Source organism: Pteronotus mesoamericanus, unplaced genomic scaffold (assembly GCF_021234165.1).
Source record: "Pteronotus mesoamericanus isolate MK-2021 breed Mesoamerican mustached bat unplaced genomic scaffold, CSHL_Meso_final contig_702, whole genome shotgun sequence".
Taxonomy (NCBI): domain Eukaryota; kingdom Metazoa; phylum Chordata; class Mammalia; order Chiroptera; family Mormoopidae; genus Pteronotus; species Pteronotus mesoamericanus.
This window is the reverse complement of record NW_026555239.1, coordinates 905379-922346: the sequence shown is the minus strand read 5'-3', so window position 1 is coordinate 922346 and position 16968 is coordinate 905379. Positions and strand designations below refer to the sequence as shown.

Below are 16968 nucleotides of genomic sequence, written 5' to 3'. Positions count from 1 at the left end.
CATTCCCCCATCTTCAATCCTTTTAAGTTCTGCCTCTGGTGGCTCCTCCCAGGAAGGCAGCTCCTGGGCTGGGGGGGGTGGGGGAGGAAGGGAAAAGATCCCGGCGCCCTGGGCAGGGGGGCGCTGAGCTGCCACCCCCTTCCCACCTTCCACTGCACTTCCCCCCTCCCCCTCTCCAAAATCTGCTTCCTTCAGTTTGTAAAGTCGGTGATTATATTTTTGGGGGCTTTCCTTTTATTTTTTAAATGTAAAATTTATTTATATTCCGTATTTAAAGTTGTAAAAAAAATAACCACAAAATCAAACCAAATGAATCTGCTGGAGGTCTGTCTGTTGGCATCGTGCGTGACGATTACCCTTTCCGCGTTGGCAGGCTTTGCCGACAGCTTGCTGCGTGTTCCTCTCGCTCTGGGAGGCATGGCGCACACTTAAGTACACACGTGGTCCTGCATGCGTGCGCACACACGTGGACCTGCTGCTCAGGGGGAGGCCTCTGTCTGGGGGGAGTGGGCAAGAGCCGTACGGCCCCCTCTGTCGGTCTTGGTCCTGCAGTGGCTCCGGACATCCGGGCCCCAGGCCTCGGCACTGCGCCTCTCGCGGGCGGTGACCAGAGAAGGCTCTCTCTAGGCTGAGGGTCTCTGTAAGGCAAGCAGGTCCTCAGCGCCACAGGTAGACTGACTGTTGGGAGGGGCTTCTCAACATGGGGAAGGCTGGAGGAGGTCCCAGAGGGGCGCTGGGGTTTTGAAGGAACGTGGCTGCAAATTGGGCCTGCAGTCTGACCTTAGTCCAGTCCTTCGCTGGCTCTGCAGCCTTGGGCAAGTCACAGCCCCTCTCTGGCCAAAACCTCACCTGAAACACAAGAAGATGGCCAGGAGACTTGAGGGCCCTGAAGTCCGGTTGCAGGGCTCTCTGCTTTCCCTCGCCTGTGAAGACTTGGGTACCATCCCATAACAAAGGTGTTAGGTGTGTTCTGGGTTCCACCTGCAGGCTGGTGGGGGCTGATGGGGAAATCCAGGAGGTGGAGAATCTGACTCATTTTAAGGATGATCTAAAACTGGAAGCAGTAAGCTCCCTGTCACTGGAAGTGTGGAAGTGGAAGCTGGGTGACAACTTGGCTGAGGTTAGGATCAATAACACGGGTTCCCTCTGACTGAGTGATTGGCTGGTGGATTGATTGATTGATTCATTCATTCATTCACTCACCTTCTTGAGCCCTAGCACATGTCTGTCTCTGTGGGGGGCTGTTACAACACGGTGGTTTAAGTTCCCCATAGGATTCCTAGCCCTGGGCTTGAGGACGCGGAGACCACTGGTGGGATGGGGGGCGGTGCAGGGCAGAGGGGTTTACCTGGAAACTCCTACCCCTGCCTGCCTGGCCCTGTGTGTAGGACCCTCTCCCTCCCCCAAACTCCCAGTGTCCTGGGTTTCCAGGGCGCCAAGGAAGGCTCTGGCTGGCAGGGGAGGGGGAGAGCGTAACCAACAGACAGGAGTTAGAGGGCAGCTGGGGGCGCGCGTGCACCAGAGCCGCACTGGGCCCTCCTCGGAGGCTTGCACTTGCTGCCTCCATAAAATAACAAAATAATGAATGTTTACTGCTTATAAAGCAAAATATCTGTGAGTTGTTTTTTTTTTTTTTAAATCCTCACCTGAGGCATGCTTATTGATTTTAGAGAGAAGGGAAGGCAGGGAGAGAGGGAAAGGGAGACAAACATCGATGCGAGAGAGAGACAGTGATCAGTTGCCTCTCACACGTGCGGACTAGAGACCGAACCCGCAATCTGGGCATGTGCCCTCATTGGGAATTGAGCCAGCAACCTTCCAGTTTACGGAACCACGCTCTAACCAACTGAGCCGCTCCAGCCAAGGCTACCTGTGAATTCTTAATACTGACGGGCAAGATTGTGTTAAGGAATGAAGAAAACATGTGGCGAAGTGATGCCAAACAGTCTTCGGGAAATTAGGATCTTGCAGCTCCTCACTGGCCGGGTCCCAACACAGTCCTCCTCCACTGCCACTGTATCTGGTGTGTCTCCACTCTGTTTAGGGAGCCCCCGAACCCCACTACCTGTACCTAACCTGGGTTATAGTCCTGATTCAGCCTCCTGGTTACCATGAGATCCTAGGAATGTCACTGCTCCTTCTAGGGCTCGGCCCGACTGGCCGTGCCCTTCCTTCAGCCTCCAAGCAAGTGTCAGCCCACCAGGGAGCCCCGCCCTGTCCAGCCTTGCCAAACATGTGGACCCTGCTCCGGAGACCCCTTTATCACCCTGCTTTAGTTATCTCCGCCGTACTTGTCCTCTTCGGCCTTGTCTCCCCCACGGGAGCTCCGCATGGAGTTGTTTTGTTCACGACTCTGTCCCCCAGAGCCTCGAATAGGTACATAGTAGGCGCTCAGTAAATGCCCACTGAGCGAACGACCATGCAGGCCTGTGAGGGGAGCAAGCAAGGGGGTCGGTGCCCAGCCCCAGCTTGCCCGGCTGATCTTTATCACACACACCGCGATGTGGCTGGGAAACTGCAGACTCCGAGGGTGTCACTAACTAGAGATAGGTCAGCTTCTGAGCTATCTCCCTGCTTAGTGCTGCATCTTCCTGGACTGGATGATCCTCGAGGGTTGGTCCCGTGTCAAAGTCATTTCCTCAATCTATCCAGCCACCGTCTCCCTCCGTGTATACACCTCTCCATCCACCCACTCATTCATCTGTCCGTCCGTCCATCCATCTACCCAGCCATCCACCTGCCTACCCAGCCACCCACTCACCCCCCCATCTGTCTGTCCATCCACCAGCCGTCCATTTATCACCCGCCCCCTGTCTATCCCGCTCCTCCCTCTCCCCTCTGTCACCGTCACCATGGCCCAAGCCCTGTACTTGCATCTCATTTGATCAACATCCGAGGAGCTCGGTGCCACAGTGCAGAGCCACGCACAGCTCGGTGCCCGCCCCAGCACGGCTGCCTCCCGCAGCGCGACCTGGCAGGGCTGCGGCATCCTGCGCCCGCAGTCGATGGCAGGGGTTATTTTTTAACTCTCGGCACCCAGCAAACGGCTGATCGCAGTACGGTGGCGTGAAGATGGAAACAGTGGAAAGAATGCACACGACATCACAGAGGGACTGAAAGTTCAGCTGCAGCCAATGCGCGCATTTGTATTCCAGGCACTGTCCCCTTATTCCACTCAATTAACCCGGCAATCCTTCCAGGCAGATATTATTATCCTCGTGTTACAGATGAGGAAACAAGGACTCAGCGAGCCCAGACCCCTCCCGGCTCCCCGTGCACACCGCTTTCCTGGGAGCAGCCAGTCTCTTTGGGGCTCCATGGCACAGACACTGAGTGTAACAGCAGGCTCTCTCCTCGTTCAGGGCACTCTGCGTCTGTACCCTGGCTGGGGTCTGGGACTGGGGACACACCAGGGGCTCAAGTCAGGTCCCTGTTTACCTGACCTTTGGGGTTAGAAAAGCCACAGGTCCTTGTGGGTCGCTCACCCGCTGTGCCCTGGGGACCCTGTGCTCCGCTAGCCCCACCAGCTCCTGCTTGTCAATCCCAGGCAGTCACAGCCGCCAGGGGCCTTTGCCCTCCCAGGCGTCTTGGTTTCCACCCTGGACGTCTCCCACATTACACCGAGGCCTCTGGGAGGCGCTGGGCTGTCTCAGCAAGGTGGCTTGTGCCGTCTTGGGGAAGGGACGGTGGCATTCCGGGCTCCTGCAGGGATTGTGGTTAGGTGCGGTGGTCACCTGTAGTTAATCCGCACCCTGTCTCCACCTTATACTCAGAATTTCTGTGATCTCTGCTTCACTGAGCGTGGGCCGCTGCTGAATCAGGCTTCAGTGCCCTGTGCCAACCAACGGGCCAGACCCGGAAACCAGGAGAGCCACCCCCAGGGCTGAGGCTGGCACCCAGATCCGGCGCTGCCGGCCGGCCCACGTGTTAGTGGGTTCCACTCAGGCGAGCCATTCACACACTGTCACCAGGTTTGTGATGACATGAGATAGCCCGGTTTGGATTGGATTGATATTCAATCCTGCCGCATCCCTTTGGCAATCGGGGACCCAGCTGTGGACTGGCGACACTGAGGTGCAGTAGGGTACGGGGGGGCCATTCGAGGGGCCCCGTTGATGTAGGACCAGCCTCACCAGACAGTGAGAAGAGGCTGCTTCAGCCTGCAATGCAGGGCTGGGTGGGGATTGGGGGCTCAGAAGGTTCCCCGCCGCCCCAAACCCTTCCCTGTGGCCCCTTGCAAACGCGGAGCTCGCTCGTTCACACTCAGCAGTCTCACTCCCGCAGGGCAGGGCTGGCGAGGCTGTGGCATCAGCCAGCAAGTTCACTCGCCCTTCTGCAGGCTCGGATTCTGAGCTGCATTTTTGGCTCTCTCGTCCTCGCGGCTGCGAAAATGAAGAGGTGCTTTTAGCAAGCGTAGAAGTCCTCAGTTTCTGAGCTGGGTCTTGAGCCAAGAATTTAGGGCTTGGGAGCTTGTCTTCTGTTTCTTCAACGAGCCGGCCCTGTGAGAATCAGCCGCCCACACCCACCGTCTAATTCCTCAGTCTTGTCATTCTCTCCCAAGGCTAGCAGCTCAGCCTCCAAGCCGTGCCTTCAGCAGGCGCTTCTTGGTTCCAGGTGATTCCCGGCAGCAAACCTGAATGCCTCTTTCCCTCGGCACGCTGGAGGGATCCAGAGTCCTTCTTACGTGCTGGATTTTCACTGTCTCCAGCCTAAGCAGTCCAGATAATCCGCCCCAGCTTCTCGGAATTTCCTCCAACATCTATTGCCTGCAACTACTCCTGGCACCAATTTCTATATAAGGCAACATTCTTAGCTGCGGGCATCAGAAACAAACTCAGGTTAACTGAAGCAGAAGGAGATGTTCAAAGAATAGATATTCAAAAGGGTATTCAAAGAATGCTGGGTGACTAATGAATCATGAGTGAGCTGCAGACCTGGGTTTGTGGCACGCAAGCAAGATCGATACCCTCAGATGGCCCACGAGGTCAGCAGTGCAAATACCTGCAGGATGAAGCCGCCCCTGGGACCAGCAGGTCCCACATCCAGCCCCAGCTCCGGGCACCTGCCCTGGGGGCTCAGCAGGAAGACGCTCTTCTTCTTTGCGGCACAAGTTCTGTTTTTCAAATCTTGAGTCCGTGCATCTGATTGGTGAGCCTTGAAGGCCCTGGGTACAAGGAACTTAGAGACCGTGGGTGGCTGGTAGTTTTAGTTTCTACAGAGAGTGGTTCCAGGCCTGTGCCGTAGGGTTCAGCGAGTGCACAGGCAAAACAATGAAATGAAACAACAGCCACATGCCTGTTCCCTTCTGTGCCACATTTCTTTCATTTTCTCCAGGCTAGCAGAGGGTGAGACCACCTGCCCCAGGCTCTGTACCTTCTGATTTATAATCTCTACTTGGCCATAAACTTGAGGGCGGAGAACTACAGCTACACCTACTTCCCCTGCCATTGGGTCCCCCCGGTCCTAGCGCAGTTGCAGGCCTGTTACCGGTGCCCGGTGATTGTCCTTGGGTGACTGTATGAATCTATCCCTCAGCCCAGGATGAGGACAGGGTGAGTGAGGTGCTTACCTCAGGAGCAAGGTTCCAAGGGGCATGAAAAACTCAGTGATCAAGATAAGTAATAGTTTAATGCCATATATATATGTATGTATGTATTTGTCCCCTCTTGTCTTCCTTTTGTCAATGCCCTGAGCTGGGAGACGGTAAACCACCCCTCGGAGCAGAAATGGGAGAACAATAAAAGCAGCCCACGGGATTTCCTTTCGCTGTGAACAGGAAAAGCACGATAAAGGGGTTGGTCGAAGGAAAAGTGGAGGTGCCAGGGATTGAACCAGGGACCTCGTACATGCGAAGCACGTGCTCTACCACTGAGCTACACCCCCAACTCCAGTCCTTTCTCAAATAAAAATTAATGCAAAAATTCTGCAATGAACTAAGTTTCAAATTTCAATTAAAGACAACCCTGCTCTTGCACAATGCCTCACTTGCCTCTCCCAAATCTTGACCCTGTCCGTTCCTCTATTGAAATAAAATATTAATATCTGTATAAAATGTTTAAAATTTTGTGACCAAGCCGAGGGCTTCACTGGTCTCACTCGAGTCCCTGCCCTGCCATCCTCACTCAATTGTCATTGTTCTTTCTTCTTCCCTTTGTGGCCTTGGTTGCATATCTTCACTCTCTCTTGCTCCAACCATCAAGAACCCCCTCCTGGGTTACCTGACCCCCAAATCTCCTGCCCCTGTCTCTTCACTCTCAGCTGCCCAGGAGCCTCCTGGGGGCAGAGCGGTCAAGTCACGCTTTTGCTCAAAACCTTCTGTGGCTCCTGTCCGCAGGTGAGGGTCACAGTCACCTTTAAGACGTGCAAAACCCTCTGTCCTGATCCCACGCCCACCTCCCCCTCTCCCGCCGCCCCGCATGCATCCCGCCCTCTCCCTCGATGCTCAGGCTGCACTTTCGCCTCCCCTCCCCGCCGTGTGGAGTGCCTTTCCCTGCCTCCAAACCCCAAGGATCACCATCAAGGCCAAACTCAAATTCACTGCAGAACTGCCCATGCAGGAATATAAAAGGGTGTACCTTCCGTGGAAAAAGGCATGGCATGGCAGTTCCTCAAAAAATTAGAATTACCACGTGATCCAGGAATCCCACTTCTAGATATATTCCCAAAGGATTGAAAGCTGAGTCTCAAAGAGTTAGGTGTACAATCACGTTTACAGCAGCATTATTCACAGCAGCCAAAAGGTGTCTATCGACGGATACATGGATAAGCAAAACGTGGTCTGTGCACACAGGGGAACATTATCCAGCCTTAAAAGGGAGTTTGGAAGGAAGCCACAGCCTGGATGAACCTGGAGGACCTTATGCTCCGTGCAGTAAGCCAGTCAGAAGACCTGTGAGTATGATTCCACTTACATGAGGGGCCTCATGGAGTCAGACTCACAGAGGCTGAAGGGATGGTGCTTCCAGGGGCTGCGGGAGAGGGAGCTAGTGCTCAGCGGGGCGCAGCTTCAGCTCTGCACGGTGAGAAGCGTTCTGGCGACGGATGCGGGGATGGTGGCCCAACAATATGAATGTACTTAAAACCGCTGAATTACACTCTTAGACATGGTTAAGGTGGTAATATTTTACCACGGTAAAAAAAAATGGGAGAGGAAAAACACTGCCCTGTGGCCAGAAGTGAGCTTTACCCCCTTTGAATCCCTGGAAGCATCAACCCAAGATTTCCTTGAGTTGGGAGAGACAGGGTGGCAAGGTCCCTCGGTGAGGGCAGGATCTGCGTCTCAGCCACCAGTCTGCTCTGGAAAGGTGTGGCTGGTGCCTGGCACCAGAGGATGCTGGGTGGATGGAAGAAGAGGACAAGGGGGCTCAGCCTCTGGCCGAAGCTCCCGAGAGCCCAGCAGCCGCACTGAGCTCTGTGGGCACACCTGCCTGCCCTCCGCAGCCGCCAGCGGCCGCGCCAACACCACACAGCGAATTCCCAACTCAGGGTCATAGAGCACTGAGCATGCACTTCTCCACTGTGGGCCCGAGGGACCTCTGGATTTGGTTCCTAGCTGTGGGCTGGGTCCAGATTGCTCCACCTGCCTCTCATCCTGAGTGGACCAGTGGCTCTCTGGTCTTCTCTTGGCGAAAGGCAGGAGCATAAGAGGACAATGGTCAAGCACATTTCTGACTTGTGCTCATGTCCAGTCCCTTTGGCCAGAGCCAGTCCCACGGCCAAGCCCACAATCGAGGTGCGGGGAAGCCACGTGCAGGGCGGACGTGCAGCCCCGCTCCAGGGCAGTGAGGGCTGAGGTCGGCACTCCAGTCCTGCACGTCTGCTGCGTCCCACAGCGCAGGGCAGAGAGAGGGCACCGGAAGATCAGGGAGCTTCTGGTTGCCACGTCAGGCCCGGCGGCAGGTGCAAGATGGGGCGAAGGCCCCGTCACCATGCCTGCCCCTCAGGATCTGACATCCAACACCAATTTAACTCTACTGTGTGCCAGGCCTCGTTGGCACTGGAGACACGGAGACCAGCAAGACAAAGAGCCCTCAAGGAGCTTACAGGCCACTGGGGTAGACAGGCAGGTAAACCACCTGAAGATGCAGTGACAGGGCTGTGACGCTGGAGGCAGAGAGGCCATGGAAGCCTCAAGGAGATCGGTCCCCAACTTTGCCAAAGGATGGAGGGGGCGGGAAGAGACGGGCAGAGACACCTGGCCCTGGGCTGTGGAGGTGGGTGAAGCATGTCGGTGAAGGAGAGGGCGGAGACGCAGAACCAAGGCACCCAGGGAGGAGGGAAGGAGAAGGTATGTTTAGGAGCTGCGGTGCCTGGCTGGCGGGGCGGGATGTGGGCAAAGGCGGGAAGGGGTGGGAGGTGCGGTGCTGCCCGCTGACATGCGGACCCGGGGCTCAGCGGCCGGGCACAGGAAGAGCCGAAGCAACCCCGGGGGCGCCCTCTCTGCTGGGCGCCACCTCCTCGGGGCCTCCACCGCCGCCTGTGTGCCTCCCGCCCTCTGCACCGTGTTGTCATTGCCTGTTGGCCATGGCCCTGAGACAGAGGCCGAGGGTGTCCTGCTCCCCACGCAGGGCCAGGGGAGTTTGGAGCCTGGAGAGGGAGCTTGGTGTGGCCTGAGGTGATCGGGGAGGACGCCCTGCGGGAGGGTGTAGGAGTGAACCTGGCCTCAAAGCAGGCTATCCTGCAACAGGTGGGGCAGGCCGGCAGAGGAGGTGAGTTCGGCCAGGGCCCGGAGGTGGGCGGGCAGGGTCATGTCCTAGCAGTGTTGGGGACAGGCTGGGGAGTGCAGGATGGACGGGTGGGTGGGTCAGCTGGTGGCAGCTCCGAGCCAGGTGGCAGAGGAGAGGCGGGGGACCCTGGGACCTGGAAGGATTATGTGGTCACATCCATCTTCTCTCCTGGAGAATCAGGCACCTCCTGGGGAGGCAGGCTTGGGGGATGAGGGTGGGGGCTGCAGGACAGTGGGCGGGGCTTGAGGTGGGGCAGCCCAGCATTCACTCAACAAACAAACTTATACCGAGGACCTGCTAAGTGCCAAGCCCCGTACTGGGTGCTGGGATACAGCTGTGAATGGGAGAAAGTTCCTGTCTGTTCGGAACTCATATCCTAGGTGGGGAGAGGCCCGTGGAAGTGGGTGGCAGAAATGGGCGCAACACTTGAGGCGAGCGTTGCAGGGCTGCTCACTGCCGCCCTACTGTGTGCCAGATCTGAAGAGCTGAGATCTCTGCACGCCAGGAGCTCTGCCAAGTCGGGGCGTGCACTCGCCCCCCTTCCCTGTGGGTCTGTGGTCAGTGGTCTGTGTGTCTGTGTGTCTGTGTGCACAGCTGTCCGTGGGCGTGGCCGTGCGTGCACCCGGGTTCTGCTGGCAGCTCTCTGTCTGCCTGAGTGTGTGTGAGTGTAAGGAGGGAAGGGAGAGCTCTGACTCAGACCTTCCCCGGCTGTGGCAGGAGCTGAGTCTGGTGGGGGGGCTTCTCCCACACACCTGTCCCCTTGGCTCGGGGGTGGGGTAGAGGCGCCCTGCGGGTGCCTGTGACTTTATGGAAAGAAAGGCTGGGTGCAGCCAGAATGTGTTTGCGTTTCCTGGGTGATTGACGACGGGGAGCAGGCTGTCTTGCCGTGACAGATGTAGGAATGTTTCTGCTAATCAAGGCGGAAAGCAGGGGCGTGGGGGCTGCTGCCTGCGGCCTCCCCCAGCCCTGCATCATGACCACCTGTTGGGGCCTGGGGGCCGTCGGGCACGGCTCAAGAGAAGCTCCCAGACCCAGGGGACTCCACTGCTCTCTCCCACACCCCAAAGAGCCTCCGGCCAGGCCCCGTTCACCTGTCCCCAGCTCCCCGCTGGTGTGGGTGGGAGAACGGGGCAGGGGGTGCAGCTCAGAGGGCGATCCAGCTCGTGGAGGGGGTTTTGAGCGGGGGAGTGGGACCCTGGGGGCCTGCAGGAGAGCAGCCAGGGTGAGCGTCCATCCTTCCAAGGTTCCTCCTCGTGAGCCCCTGCCCCTGGCCAGACCTGCTGGGGGCAGCCCCAGGGTGCCTGCTCCCTTTTCCAGGTCGTGGTGTGAACAGATGCCCGGCACCGTCAGTGATGGCGGGAAGGTGCCCCAATAGGGAAACCGAAGTGGGCCCCAGGTCTCAAGGGGGCGCCGTGGTCTTCCCAGCCTCAGGGGTCCTGCGCGAAGGCCACGTGCTCTCCCAGCCCGCTGCTCTCCAGCTTGCCACTCGCGCAGTTTACGTCCTGGGTGTCGGGTGGGGGGGGAGGCTGAGGAGGGGGCGGCAGATCACACGATCGCCCAAACCAGTGCGGTCTGGGCTCTGCCTGGGTCTACGTCCTGGCCATTCATCCGTGAAAGCAGGTGACTCCCTCCCTGGTCTACACCCATGCCCTTGGGGGGTGTGGTCCCCGGGTGAGGTCAGGTGGGGTGGGATCCAGGAGTGATGGTTGGCCGCCAGTCCAGAGGGCTCCCGCCCCCAAGGACTCCCTGGGAAGCTGGGATTGGTTCCGATCCTGGGGTCCCCCTTCTCCTGCTGGGTCCCGGGGACTTCCTCAATGTGGGCCTCTAGGGCTTGTGAAGGAGGGGGACCTGGCCTGGTGACCCGGAGGCCGCCCTGGGTTCCCAGCCCCGCCCCCAGGCCTGACCCCGGCAGACCCCCAGCCCAGCTGTGTCCACAGGCGCTTTCTCAGGCTCTGAGCTAAGACACTTCTTCTCCTTCTCCCCTTTCCAGCCTCCTCCTCGAAGAAGACCCAGGAGGAGGGAGTGCCTGTGAGTCACCTTGTGACTCACGGAGACACCGCCAGGGCCATGTGTGTCTGTGAGTGCATGTTAGGGGGCGGGGCCTGAGCGGAGGTCAGGGACATGCCCCAGCTTTCTCACAGTTAACGTCACCTAGCGCATGGCAGCCCGGCCCCCGCAGAGGGGGCCACTTGGCCACAGCCTGAGCAGATGGATGCCAGGGCTGTCTTGACCAGGGGCATGCTGACCCTCCAAACACGGAGCCCGGCGGCTGCTTGGACAGTTCTCTGGAGAATACTGGATTCAGCCCCAACGCCAGGCTCCAGCAGGGAAAGGTGCTAGAGCTGGAATTCACTTACCGCACATGTTACCAATTGGCGAATTGATTCAACCAATGTGTCTGGGCTGGGTAGGAGGATTTGGGACCCTATGCTCTAAGACAGCGCTTCTCGAATATTTAACTGTCAAAAAAAAAAAAATCCCCTGGGGAATCTTACTAGAGTACAGGTTCTGGTTCAGCAGGCCCGGCGAGGGCCTGGGACTCTGCGTTCTAACAAGCTCCCAGGCGAGGCCAAAGCCGTTGGTCCAGGAACCACCCTTGGGGAGGCTGGGCCCAGGCTGGGAGGGGGCTGTACCTCACGCAGGTCCAGAGGGGCCTGGAAACTTCCATTTGGTTGAGGCTTTTGGTTTTATTGAAAGCATGAAGAAACATCCAAATAGGATTAGGGAAGCCGTGCTGTGTGGTAGATATTTGACATTAATCAAATCAACATACCATGCAGTGACTATAGGTGGATCCTTATTTGGAAATAACCTGAAAAGTCGAAGTAGGTCTTCCCTGGTATTCAGTGGCAGGGCCCTCTGTGTGGGGCCAGGAGCCTCAGACACAGGATGCAGGTGGGAGGGCCGGATGGAGGAGAGACCGGGCGCCAAAGCAGGTGTGGCTGTGAGCTCCGGAGGGCAGAGGTGTCCATGTCTGTTTTGTTCACTGCAGTTTCCTCAGAGTCTAGGATAGTGCCTGGCTCACAAGAGGTTCTTGGCTTGTGCCGTTGGATGGGTGATGACTGAGCTGGAATGTGGCTGTGGGGACGAAGGGAAGGCACTGAGGCAGGGGACGCCGGTTATCGTCCCTCTGGGTGCAGAAGGGGCTCTCCTCTCCCCAGTTCTGACCAAATGAAGCTGGGTGGAGAGCCGGGGCCTGCGGTCGGATCCTGGCCTACTGTGCGATGGGGCGGCTCCCCGTCCAAGCGTCAGCACCCCTCTCTGTGCAACGGAGGCGTGTCACCTTACACCTTCGGGGGTCTCCAGGCAGCGTTGGCATCGGAAAATTCTCCGAGGTCCTTTCTAACTCTAGGGCCCAGGGGAAAGATGGGGAAAGGGGAATTCTGTGGGGGAAGCAGAGGCAAAGGAAGACAGAAGGGTAGTCTGTGGCCTCAGACTGAAGCATCTGGCAGAGGCAAGGGTTTTCTAGTGATGATGAGGGTGGAGCATGTGTGTGGTCCCCCATCGACCACACACGCAGTGCGCGGCTATGGCTCTCAAACCATCTCACAACTAGCTCACGCTTATTCAGCCGTCCAACCAAAAGCCAGGCTGTCGGTGAGCCCCAGTTCTCTGTCTTAGCACAGGGGTACCTGAGAGCGATGCTCTCAGGCTACGGCGAAACCTACGCACGCAGGGTCCCTCGCTGTTCCTTGGGTTCCAGCTGGTCTGTGTGAACCTGCACGTTCGGCCCCCCCGTGACTGCTCCTCAGGGCACCCCCCCCCGCCCCCGCAAGCCTCATCCCCTGCCCCTGCGGTTCACGCATTCTCCTAGTCCTCTTGTCCTCGTCCACCCTGGTAGTCGGCCAGGGCTTGTGTCTAGCTCCCCAGTTTATATTTTCTGGTATCAACATTTCCCCTCGTTGCAACATTTGAAACATTTGCCTGCCTTTAGTGCCTGGCTCCAGTCCCATTCTCTGTTTCCTCAAAGAAGAAGGCAGTGGTGCTGGAGCCCCGGCTCCCCAGCCCCTTCAGGATGCTTGGTGGCAGCCCGGTCCCCATGCTGGACAGCTCTCACGGTGGGGCTGGTGCAGAGGGCGAGAGGGAGGCCATTCTGGCTAAATGTCTTTTATTTTTTTAATCAAAATGTCTTCTTATTTTGAGATAGTTGCCGATTCACATGCAGTTTTAAGAAATAATGCAGAGTGCTCCATTTACCTTTTACCTGGTTTCCCCTGGTTGGAACATCTTGTAAAACAACAGCACAGTGTCACAACCAGGATATGAACATGGATACAGTCGAGATACAACGTTGCCATTGCCATAAGCCTCCCTCACCTTGCCCTCTCAGAACCACGCCCACTTCCCCCCAATCCCTACCCCCTGGCCAGCGCGCATCTGTTTTCAATGTCTGCACTTTTGTCATTTCAAGAATGTTGCCTAAATGGAATCATACAGTATGTAACCTTGTCGGGTTGCCTTTTCTCACTCAGCATAATTCTCTGGAGAGTCATCCAGGTTGTTATGTATATCAATAGTTCATTCCTTTTTATCACTGAATGGTTTTCCATGGTACAAATGTCCCACAGTTTGTTTAACCATTCATTTGTTGAAGGACGTTTGGATTCTTTCCAGTTTGGGGCTATTTTGAATAAAGTTGCCGTCAACATTCCTGTACAGGTTTGTATTTGAACAGAAGCCTTCGTGTCTCTGGGATCAATGCCCAGGGGTGCAGTTCCTGGGTTTTATGGTGGCTGCAGGTTTAATTTTTAAAGGAATTGCCAAACTCCTTTCCAGGGTGGCTGTGCCGCTTTATGTTCCCACCAGCAGGGTGTGAATGATCCAGTTTCTCCGCGTCCCTGCCAACATTTGGTGTGGTCACTATTTTTTGTTTTAACCATGTTGAAAGGTGTGAAATGATATCTCATTGTGATTTAATTTGCATTTCACTAATGGTTAATGATGTCGAACATATTTGCTAGCGCTTCTGTGCCATCTGCATATCCTCTTCGGTGAAATGTCTCTTCATGCGTTTTGCTCATTTTCTATTTTTTTTACACTCAACCTGCCTGTGTCATTACATAGGAAGTGATTTTTCTCATAGACAGCCTAGAACTGGGTCATGTGTTTTCGTCTCCTCTGCCAATCTTTGTCTAGAATATGTATATTAACATTATTAATATAATTAATGGAATTGCTGATACGTTGAAGTTTAATTCTGTCATTTTACTTTTCCAGTTTCCTGTTTGTTCTGTATGTACACATGTTGGGTGTTCTGTTATGAGATTGTGTCTTATTAAACCTTCTTTAGCTGGTTCCCTCTGACGCTACTTCAGCAGGGGAAGTGGGGATGTCGCCTCATGACTGCCAAATAAGGCTGCAAGTCCAAGTCCCTCACTTGGTCTCTGTCTGTGCACGAGGTGCGGGGGCTCCTTGTCGCTGCTGAGCGGGGAGAAAAGCCCGCGCTCCCTGCCGGGCCCTCTCTGACAGGCCCTGGCAGGGAGAGCGGGCCCCATGTCGGAGCTGGCTGAGGGTGGACATCGAGGTGTCCCGCTCAGTGTTTCTGGCAGGGACAGGGCCACGGATTTTTCTGAGGCACTTGGCTAGAGTAGTTACTGCCTTCAGTGCCTCTGTCTTGCTGGTCATCTATTTTCAGGTTCTCCGCTAGAGAGGGGCGGCTGCCGGTGCCCAGACCCCTTGGCATTTCCAGGTTGCTGGCTTCTTCAGCTCCCAGTGTGGGATGACAAAACAAATAGAACCAAAATTAAAACAGGCAACACACCCCCGCGTTGTGCCCTGTACCCTGCAGTCTCCAGCTAACCTGCCTTCCCCTCCCCTCCCTTCGGGGTCCGCGTGTACTCGTTTCATCTGTGACGTCTTTGGGTGTTAGTTGTACTTAGTGGGAGGAGTCGGGAAAAGAGCATGTTTGTCTCCCACACCTTCCCAGAAACAGCAAACTTCTACGATGTAAATTGTACTTTATACCTCCAGTGGAGATTGTTGAGTTGTTAAAATCCTTGGGTTTTCAGACACTTTCATTGTCCACGCAAGGCCCTTTTTTATTTTCTATAAAGTATATAATGTGTGTATGAAAAAAACTCCCCTTATCCCTGAACCAGCTCGTTCCCCTCCCGCCAAAGTCTTCCTCTCTAATGTACTCAACATATGCCTTTAAATATGTATGTATCCTCAACAAGCACATAGCTTTTCGGGGGGGTGTATGTATGGGCTTTGTTCTAAGTTTATGCAAATAATATTGTGTCAGACATCCCATCTTATTTATTTCCCTTTATACTTAAAACTTAGTCTTTTTGGTTGGACCCACGTTGTCCTGCAGGCGGGCTACCTTCCAACCACCACACCCCCCCCCCGCCTTTCACTTGCTCTGGGGGACACCCGAGTCTTCTGCAGTTTGCTGCCACGGCAGGCCTGCTGCTGGGGACACCCCTGGCGCGCCCCCTGTGGACCTGGTTGGACCGGGCTCCGCGATTTACACCAAGGAGTGGGGCCGCTGGGTCAAAGGCGCAAGCTGTCCCGATTGCTCCAAGTCCCCGCCTGTTGCTTCTGGGAGGGCAGTGCTATTTTGCTCCTGCCAGCAGTATCTGGAAAGTCCTGTTGGGAAACTAATTAAGATAGCCTTGGGAATTCTTTGGTAAAAGCAAATGTTATTTTGGCAAAATGAACAACTGCCCCCTAAATTATGTTTGGGGTTCTAAATAACTAGGCAACATAACTGAGAATCATGCCTGGGCCACCAGAGGGGACTGAGCTACGGGGCAGGAAAATATCCGGAAGCAGGGAGAGACGTCTACCCCAGAGATCCCGGAAGTTGAAATAGCCGCTGGGAATTCGGCATGAACAGGAGGTAAGAGGGCAGCCCATCGTGTAGGGCCCGGCACATAGTAGGCGTTCAATTAATACTTATCAGTTGAATGAGGGAAGGGAGGATTGGTTCGTGCCTCTGCACACTTGTGGGGTGTGGTCCCTGCTGCTTGGAACCCCAACCTCTCCAATTGATTTTGTGGACTTTCCTTTTGGGGCATGTATCACAATTTGCCAGTGTACTTTTATTTCTGCGACTGCATTAAAAATGTTCTTCTTTAGCCTGTTAACTTATGACTGTTTCTTTCGCAAGTGTCAGTGCCTGGCACACAACAAGGGCTCGGGGAACGCTGTGGAGGGACTGTCTGAAGAATCGGGGCTGCGAGGAAGGAGCACAGGGCTCCCTGAGGAGGGGGCGGCCACCTTCGTCTGATGCCAGGAAGGAGGGCTTCCTGGCAGTGGCGGTGACCCCAGAGCAGCACGTTCGCCAGCGAGACAAGAGAGTCGCAGGCAGAGAGGGCTGCATGGCATGTCCAGGAGGCTGAGGATAGCTAGTGGGAACCACCCGGGAGGGCTTGGGCAATGCAAGCAAGGGGGCCTTTCAACAGCTTTTTTGAAGAGCACAGCATGGAAAGAAAAGCGCTCATGCCATGTGTTTGGCTCCATGAGTTTTCACAGTCTCCGTACACCTGTGGAACCAGTGCCCAGGACAAGACGGGACGTCACCGGCACCCAGGAATCCGCCTTGTGCCCCACAGGCCTTAGTCCTTCTTTCTGCCCCAAAGGGAATCACGGCCCTGGCCCTGGCGTGGTTGCACCTGTTTTGGAAGCTCATGTAAATGGAATCACCCAGTGTACAGGCCTTTGTGTCCAGCTCCTTCCTTTCAACACCGTGAGCGGCGTTCTGCTGGTTGTGGCACACGCTCCGCACCCGTTCTCCTTCCACTCTGCTGTTGAGGGACAGTTGGCTGAGTGCTGGGTTTTGGCTACTATGAATAAAGCTGCCACAATGGATCTTTTATTTTTATTTTTTTAATACACATATTATTGATTGTGGTATTAGAGTTGTCCCATTTTTTCTCCCCTTTACTCCCCCGCACCCTGCACCCCGCCTCCCACCAGCATTCCGCCCCCCGCTCCCAGCCCTTAGTTCATGTCCATGACTTGTGCACATAAGTTTTGGCTTCTCCATTTCCTATACTATTCTGAACCTCCTCCTGCCTATTTTGTACCTGCTATTTATGCTGCTTATTCCCTGTACCTTTTTCCCCATTCTTCCCCCTCCCCTTCCCCTTTGATCTCCATTTCTATGATTCTGTTCTTGTCCCAGTTGTTTGCTTAGTTGTTCTTTTTTTTCTTTTAGGTTCAGCTGTTGATAGTTGTGAGTTTGTTGTCATTTTACTGTTCATAGATTTTGATCTTCTTTTCTTAGATAAGTCCC

General features: G+C 55.5%; 1 non-coding gene across 1 annotated transcript; it reads right to left on the bottom strand.

The window, feature by feature from the left end:
* Nucleotides 1-5811: 5811 nt before the first annotated feature.
* On the bottom strand, nucleotides 5812-5883 carry TRNAA-CGC (transfer RNA alanine (anticodon CGC)). Its single transcript has one exon. It is a non-coding gene; the product is annotated as a tRNA-Ala (tRNA).
* Between the last annotated feature and the right edge of the window lie 11085 nt (nucleotides 5884-16968).